Consider the following 8,164-nt stretch of genomic DNA (forward strand, 5'->3'; position numbering starts at 1 on the left):
TTTTGACCCATTTGTAGCCCCATAGAAATTTGCAGTTATTTAAATACCTTTCTTTCCAATTCAAGTTTTAATATCCTTCTACAAACAATTAGAAGTTCTGGTTGTTTTTCCATCTTCTACCTGCAGGAATAATCAAAGCGCTGAAGGCACTGAATTTGTTCGCTATTGTATAATCCTAGACGCAACTCAGTTTTCAAAATTATGTTATAGTTTTTTATATCGCAAGTTTGAAATGACCACAACCCATTCAAATTTATAAAGAGTGTGTCTTAAAACACAGGTCGAGATGTGTTTTTTTTTCTTCAAATCATTGATACAGCTAATCAGTGTGCACAGGCTAATCTTCTTTGACATGCATTAAGCCCTGTTTTCCCTGAAAGCAGCCAATATGTACAGATTTCAATGAGAATGGCCAACGTTGTCTTACAAGCTGTTATATACACCAGTGCTTTCCACAGACCATTTAATGATTCCTCGCCGGGGCACTTGAATTTCGAAATCAGAGTCCCCGGGGCGCTTAAAATTTTCCGATCAGTGTATTTTTCAGTAAAAGAAAGTGGAGATTGTCAAGGTTTTTCTATCATTGTATCAATATTCCCTGTTTTAAAAGAGCACTTGGTACCTACTTTCACAAGTAATCGCCATAAACACCACATGGGGTAATGGATAATCCACTGATAAGAGAATAGCATGATGGGCGTATCGATTATTCTAGCCACATTACACAGTCATTTAAATGCTGACAAGGATGTATCAGGTAACTTTCCAGTCGTCAAACTGTGATGTTCATCGTCCAATCGGTTACGCGAATGCTTATGAGGGCGGGGTTAACTATCGACCATTACTTTTGATTGACGTCGGGCACGAAGTAAGAGTTTATCGCAGCTTGATTAGCAAGAAGTTGTATCATTTACATAATATAAAACCGGTAACTAGAACAGTACAGTACATTAAAGACAGTTTCGGGCATCATCATCACACCTTTTTACTGTAAACAAGTGTTACCTATGACTCATAATTAATACGAGAAATTAATTGCAAGTGGTAAACAATTAATTACTTATAGCGAGTAAGTTGTGCAAATAACTCCCAGTTACAATTATGCCATAACAATTTAATTCCAGTATATGTCTATTTCATCATGTCCATTTATAAAACTGATTCACCTCGTTTTTCTGACATTTATTCGACACGTAATGCGCTTTAAAAACCTTTTGTTGAATAAATTGCGCACACTTGTAAATGTTTCATCCGATAATCGATACTTAGAAGACTGATGATGGCAACTGGCCATAATACTCGTGGACAACGTGAATTTCATGCATAATTCCATCAAAACATTTATTCGACTCGTAAAGTATTTAAACAAATTATCGTTGAATTCATAACGCAACTGTTAATATTTGTTGAAATCTCAAATGGGAATAATTAAATTTGTAATCTGAAAGCCATTCCTGTAAGTCGATGTTAACGCGTTTTTAATCTGAAACACACTTCCGAATGTAAATGTACCGGAACGTTAAAATATTCTTGCTTCAAATTAGCAGTGCAAATTTATTGTGTGTCGAATCTTTTTCTCAATTAAAAAGAGTGCGAAAATTATGCAGCATGTACAACGTCGCGTCATTTGAATGAAAGCGGGCGTGTATTGAGCGTTTTAACAAGCACACAACACGTCAGGGGATTGACGCATGTTCAGAGGCAATATTTCATCAAATCTATAAATAGTCATTTAAAACTTATTTGATACTAAAAAAATGGCAAGGTTTGTGTTAAAGAAATAATTGAGAGGTTTTATCGTAAATATTTACCAGAAAGTGATTTATAAAAACGGAATAAACGGGATTATCGGGTAATAAATAGAAACTTGAAAAGTAAGTTTACAGTAATAGAGTCGGGTTGAAACGGATGTATTGACGAATCGTTCGAGTCAGGATTTTACTATCTGTGTGAGAAAGTTTTAAAACAATTAAACAATATAAAAAATGATATATATTTTTTAATGACTGGAGGATTTTCTTGAAGAGTCATAGCGCACCAAATGACGTCTTTTGACGCTGTTTTTCTTTGGTTTAATGTTATTATTTGCACAGCCTTTGGTAAGGATACATTTTCTCCGACATAATTGTAGTCCTATTAAATTTCAGTTTCTATAGGGCTCCCATAGTAATAGAAATTCTTCATCATTGAAAACAGCTTATTACAAAACAGCTAACCCAGGCTACAGGAATGCATTGAATGTTGCACATTTGCTTGCAGCTGTTTCCTGTCTGAGTTCCAAGCTGCAAGGGGTTGTTTGATGTTGATGTTCAGTTTGTGTAAATATAAACCTCAAACCTGCTCACTTAGCTATCAGTTTCTGCATGCAAGACCTGTAATGATACAACATTGATTATCGGGCTCTATGAGTTGGATCATGTGTACCTTGGGATTAACATAGGATCACCTCTCTAAACACAGTTGACCTGAATTAAATGCAAATTCAGGACTCAGTGAATGCAATGCAATATATTTATCAGATTTTTGTTAATGACCTGTCAAGTAAAATAAACTCCCAGTGTTTGTTTACATCTTAATCCTACCTTTTTCTTTCTGATGTGACAAAGATTTCTGATGATGATAACAGCAAATGACAATTGTGATAATTTTAATAGCATCTTTGATAGTTTTATTTGTGAGCGTTAACTCACAAATAATGCAGACACATTTTGCAAATCAGTATGGGCTTAAAATTATGGGTGGGTGCTTTAATTAAAGGCCCGGTCACACCGCCAGAACTTTGCTTGAGCGTTCCTGTAGCGGTGAAAAACAATCATCACCGCTCGCTACCGTTCACGACCGTTAAACAGAAGTTGGCCACCACTAAAGCAACGCCGTATACGCTCGGTCACCGCTGATGGTTCCTCCTACTGCTCAGAAAGTTTTGAGCTGCACAAAATATTACGAGCGGTGAGGAGCGGGCAATTTTCCGCTCCGACAAAGTTCACCACCGTTCCACCAACGCTCAGTCAAAGTTTGGCACCGCTAGACGCAAGTTCGTGGACGTTAGGGTCCGCAAGGCCAATGCAGAAATCTTGAATGCTGGTCAACCGCTGATTCGCCAGCTTTGCCAGGGCAGTGATTAAACGTTGCACAAACTTTGGTGGAGCAGTTGTAAGCGTTTTCAAAAGGACACGGAATTGCTGGAACGGTGTCGGGCGTTGAAGTAGCGATCCATTGCAGTGATGAACTTTGGTTTGGCGTTGGTATTGAGGTGTTGGAGCGGGACCAGAATTTGGCTATAAATACGGGGAGAAATGAGTCAGGAGTCCATTTTAATCGAGCTACCGTTGAGTGCAGACCTCATTTTAATATGCTCAGTTACAGTAAAAGTGTTCTACCATGGATGCTGTGGGACTTGTTGTGATTGGTGCACTAGTCCAGCAGCAGAATCAGAACCTCCTCAGATTGCAACAAGCTGTTGACAGAAGGAGAAGAGAGAGAAGAAGGAGAGACAGAGTTGTGTGGGTCAAAGTGAATACTGAGAAGGCCTGAACATGGACTGTATCACAAGCTGATGGTGGAGATGAGAAATGAGCCTTCCATCACTTTATGAGGATGCCACCCCCCGATTGACCAAACAAGACACCAATTACCGACCAAGCCTGGAACCTGGTCTCAAAGTGGCAATCACCCTACGGCACCTGGCCTCTGGTAACACCTACAGAAACATGCAATACGCCTGGAGGGTTCCCCACAACACCATCAGTGTGGTAGTTAGAGAAGTGGTAAAGGTCATCATTGAGGAGTACACAGATGAATTGTTGTTTTGCCCAACAACTGAACAATGATGGAGAGACCTGGCTGACAAATGGTACCAGAGATGGAACTTTCCCCACACAGTTGGTGCCATTGATGGCAAGCACGTGGCATGTAAAGCTCCTCCTAACTCTGGCTCAGAATTCTACAGAATGCTTCCTCTCCATCTCCAGCCTTCCACTTCTTTTGTCTACGTGGCATAATGAACTTCAACTATTGACTTCTATCAAAAATTATCAGAACGTCTATCAAAGCGATCCGTTTAGTTCCGTAGTCAGAAGCGGTTTGCCGCTATACCAACTTTAAACTCCCGCCGAGCCGACGCGCACATGCAAAGAACGCCGCTCTATCAACGCTCGCGTCACCGCTAAACCAACGCTCGCTACCGCTCGATAACGTTAAACCAACGCTAAACCTAAGGAAGTCACGATACGCTCACATTACGATACGATACGTATCACGGTACAGTGTGTACGATACAATACGTATCGCGATACGTATCGTCAGATGGAAACAACATACAAACTATTTAAAACCATTTTTCAATTTTATTTAAGACTTCTACGTATGTGTCATACAATATACAAAATACCATATATTAGAATGTAATGAAAGTACACGAATTGACAATTAGTTATTATTATTTACAAATCTAAAACTTTGATTAAATATGAACTCGAAATTACTAATATGTTTAAAAAATACGGACTGCTTTATGTTTCTTTTACTTCGATAGATTATTTAAGTTTAAAATAAAACGTGTTTACCAACTAGTCAAACTGGCTATCTTTGCTTGTGCCGTAAAAACTCCAAGCGCAATTCGTAGAACCAGTCAAATATTGAACATTGTTTCGTGACGTAGGCGACACAGCACATTTTTGAGTGGTTGAAATTAATTTTAATGGTTTCAAAGAATTTGCGAAATTCTCAGCGGAATCACAAAATTACAGCTCCTGCTTAGGAAATTCGTAGCGACTAAAGTCGTGATGTAAGCAAATGTTTATACGAAATAAACGCCTACCACTTTCTTACTGATAACACAAAATTCTTCCATATTTTTTATCAGCAGCTTGCTGGGGGTGATTTCAATACAACTTCCGCCATTTTTTGGGCGAATTACAGTTACTTCCCTTGAATGCATCATGGAAAAAGCCGTACCGTACCGTACGGACTCGGAAGCGTATCGTGAACCGTACCGAGGGGAGACTATTACGATATACCATCCCACGGAGTACCGTAACACCCTTAGCTAACCAACGCTAGCTTCAGCGGTGCACCGCTTTGGCAACGCCCGTGTTGTCGATTTTTTTCCCCATTTTGTGCGCGGTGACGAGCGTTGCCGAAATTCGGCCCCTCTTCATTACCGTTCAAGGAACGCTCCAGCAAAGTTCTGGCGGTTTGACCGGGCCTTAAGGAGTAGATGGTACACATCTGACACATATTAAATAAAGATCATGCATTAAGGCACCAATATTTTACAAATATTTATGTGCACTTTATACAATTTCAGCTGCTTCAGTTGAACACTTAATTCCCTTTGAAATGGAGAACGGTTTTGAAAATGTTGAATTGACTTGCTATGAGTTATATCTTTCAGAACTCAGACATGTAAACAGGTCTTGGCTTTCAGCCTTAACGTGATGGGCTATATATACTTGACCTCAGCACCCATTGGAGTTAAAAGCAAATACATTCAGTACGTTAAGTAGTATAACATTAAACACATCAAACACATTTATGAGATTTCACTTGCCAAATATTATTTTGAAAATATAATGCAGGAATGTTCAAACAGTTCTCAAAACACCCACAATAACACAAATGGCAAATGTTGAAGAGCCAAACACATCATCTCCCAACAATTCTCTATTAAATATTGCTATGAGCTTGTATAAGCTTCACTGCTGATAAATGTTGTTGTAAATATCTTTTTTTTAACATAAACTCCTCACATAACTGGGGAACTTAATGCCATTAATCTGCATACACCTTAATCTGCTATACAAGAACTACAACATGTACAAGGCTAATATTTCCTTTGCAAGAACTGTCTGTTTTTGAATCCAAGTAAGTAGACCAAAGTAGGCTGTATAGTTGTAGCTAAAATATTTGGGAAATTAATGCACAGCAATCTTGTTATTTTCATAGGCCAATCCAACTATGGCCAAGGCAATAATGTTAAGTCTGATGGGAATTTTTATAGCATCAAGCTAGAAGGAACCATAGCAGTTTTTTGGCACAGACTGTGAATATTGGAAAGAAAGATTTTATATCAACACATACAGGTTGATATTGAAAGAGGATTCAGCAATTCAGACCCTTTATGTATAAGTGTCAATGCTGTTGACAGCATTGATAAAATAAGTATAAAAAATCTATATCTCCAACAATGATTGAGCTTAGTTTTAATGTTGAAAATGCATCAATGCAGCTAAAGGTTACACATACAGTTTTTTTTAGAGGTGTATTTAGATAATATTTGTCACCAGAAAGGGAAAAAAGAGAATACAGTTTTCCATTTATCAATTAATGCTTCCTGTTTTAGGAAGTTTTGCATTACAGATCAACTTTTGGGGAGTTTTTAAGTTGACTGTAGACTAACTGTCAATTTCTGGTAGAATTTGCTCAGTAACCTGGGTTTTTCCCATAAAATTGTTTCATGCACTCTGAGACAATATAAAAATCAACATTTACATTATGGTAGTCAAACTTAAGTGAGTCAGGTATCAACAGTCATTAGACAAGTCCTATCAGGACTTAATCTGTCTGAATTCTTTTAATCGGGAGATGGGAAAGTTAATTTCTATTTGTTGAAAGTGTCCAGACAATGACATACAATTGTATTGCTTTTTTAAAGAAACGTTTATATGATGCACAAGTTAACCCTTTGCATGCTGGTGAAATTTGTCGTCTGCTAAAATGTCGTCTGTTGAATTTCTAAAATTAGCATTTTCTTCGAATTTTTTTCAAAGAATACTATCAGAATAGCAAACAGTTTGGATCCAGATGAGACGCACACGGTTCTGTGGCGTCTCATCTGGATCCAAACTGTTTGCAAAGGCCTTTAAAATTCAGCTCCAGCGCTTTAAGGGTTAAACATATTTTTACTACACTAAATCATAACAAGCTGAATTTGAAAATTTGAACAATATTGCAACTCATTTTTCACAATTGTGTAATGTTTGCAGCACCATTAAAAAAAGTTTGCAACTGATATTTCACAATTGTGACAAATTTGCAACTCATTTTTTTCAAATATTGCGGGGGTGGGGGGGGGGCAAATAAAGCTTTAAAAATTAAATGTATACGATATTGTAATGTTAACAACAACAATATTGCCATGGTTAGATCTGAAAGATGCAGTGGCATTATATTTGATATTACCCTGGCAACATTGGATGTGGATGGATATCACCATGTCTTCATATACAAGAATGCCTTGGTGAAAAAAAAGACTGCCATGGTAACACATACAAAACTGCCTTCTTTTACATACCTGCCAGTGGAGAATGATTGACCAGACGAGGCCGAGGGTCAGTTTCTGGTTGCCATCGACGATGTCGTTGCTGCTGATGTTGACAAGCTTTATCTGAAAATGGAAAAAAAAACAACATAAGTCTTGTCATATCACAGAATTTACGATTATCAAAAGAGCTGTTCTTTATCCACTGTAAATCAAGGCTGACATTGCAGTCAATATTTGCACTTAACATTTCCTTATATTATATCCACTTTCATTATAAGAATAAAGATCAGCAAATAGCTGAATCCGAATGTACATAAAAAAATGTTGGCACTGCACTTCAGAATTACTTTGATCTAACAGATAAATTATTTGTATACAGCAATTTAGAACAAGATGTACGGCCAATAAGAATAATTCTAAATTTAGATACATGCAGCTCTTTCACTTTTGAAATACTTCAGTCATTATAAATTTTCTAATATTTTGGCGCATACATAAAAATCCTGACAGAAGATTAGAAACTTCAATCAGAATCAAGCAATAATCAGAATAAATGTCTTCATATCAAAATATTCAAAGACCTTACATGGGTAAATTCTTTTATAAGGTCTTCAACAATATATCTATGTAATAAATCTGTTCATCATTTTTTCATTCTTTTCCTTATTGTGCCAGCCATACAACTCCTTTGGACACAATCAGACTGAGGATAAATAATCATTTTATCTCTTCAATAATAAAAGGGATCAAAAGGATTTTAATATATTGATGGTAACAAATGACAATACATTAACCTTTAACCTTGGTTCAACCATTTTTTTAAGGTTCAGTGATTTTTTCTCGCAAATCGTCCCGCAAAAGCCAAGAGATGACACAATGTGAGGCCTTTTGGGAAAATAC

The 8,164-nt window shown here is 37.2% G+C and overlaps 1 protein-coding gene across 1 annotated transcript in view; it reads right to left on the reverse strand.

Moving 5' to 3' along the window:
- Positions 1–7,384, reverse strand: part of LOC127850936 (dystrophin-like) — a 245,613-nt gene extending 238,229 nt beyond the window's left edge. Inside the window, exon 1 of the mRNA XM_052384337.1 lies at positions 7,295–7,384. The gene's annotated coding sequence lies outside the window, so the exon portion shown is untranslated. The remainder of the gene's footprint in view (positions 1–7,294) is intronic.
- Positions 7,385–8,164: the final 780 nt, after the last annotated feature.

This window comes from Dreissena polymorpha, chromosome 11 (genome assembly GCF_020536995.1).
Source record: "Dreissena polymorpha isolate Duluth1 chromosome 11, UMN_Dpol_1.0, whole genome shotgun sequence".
In the NCBI taxonomy this organism is placed as follows: domain Eukaryota; kingdom Metazoa; phylum Mollusca; class Bivalvia; order Myida; family Dreissenidae; genus Dreissena; species Dreissena polymorpha.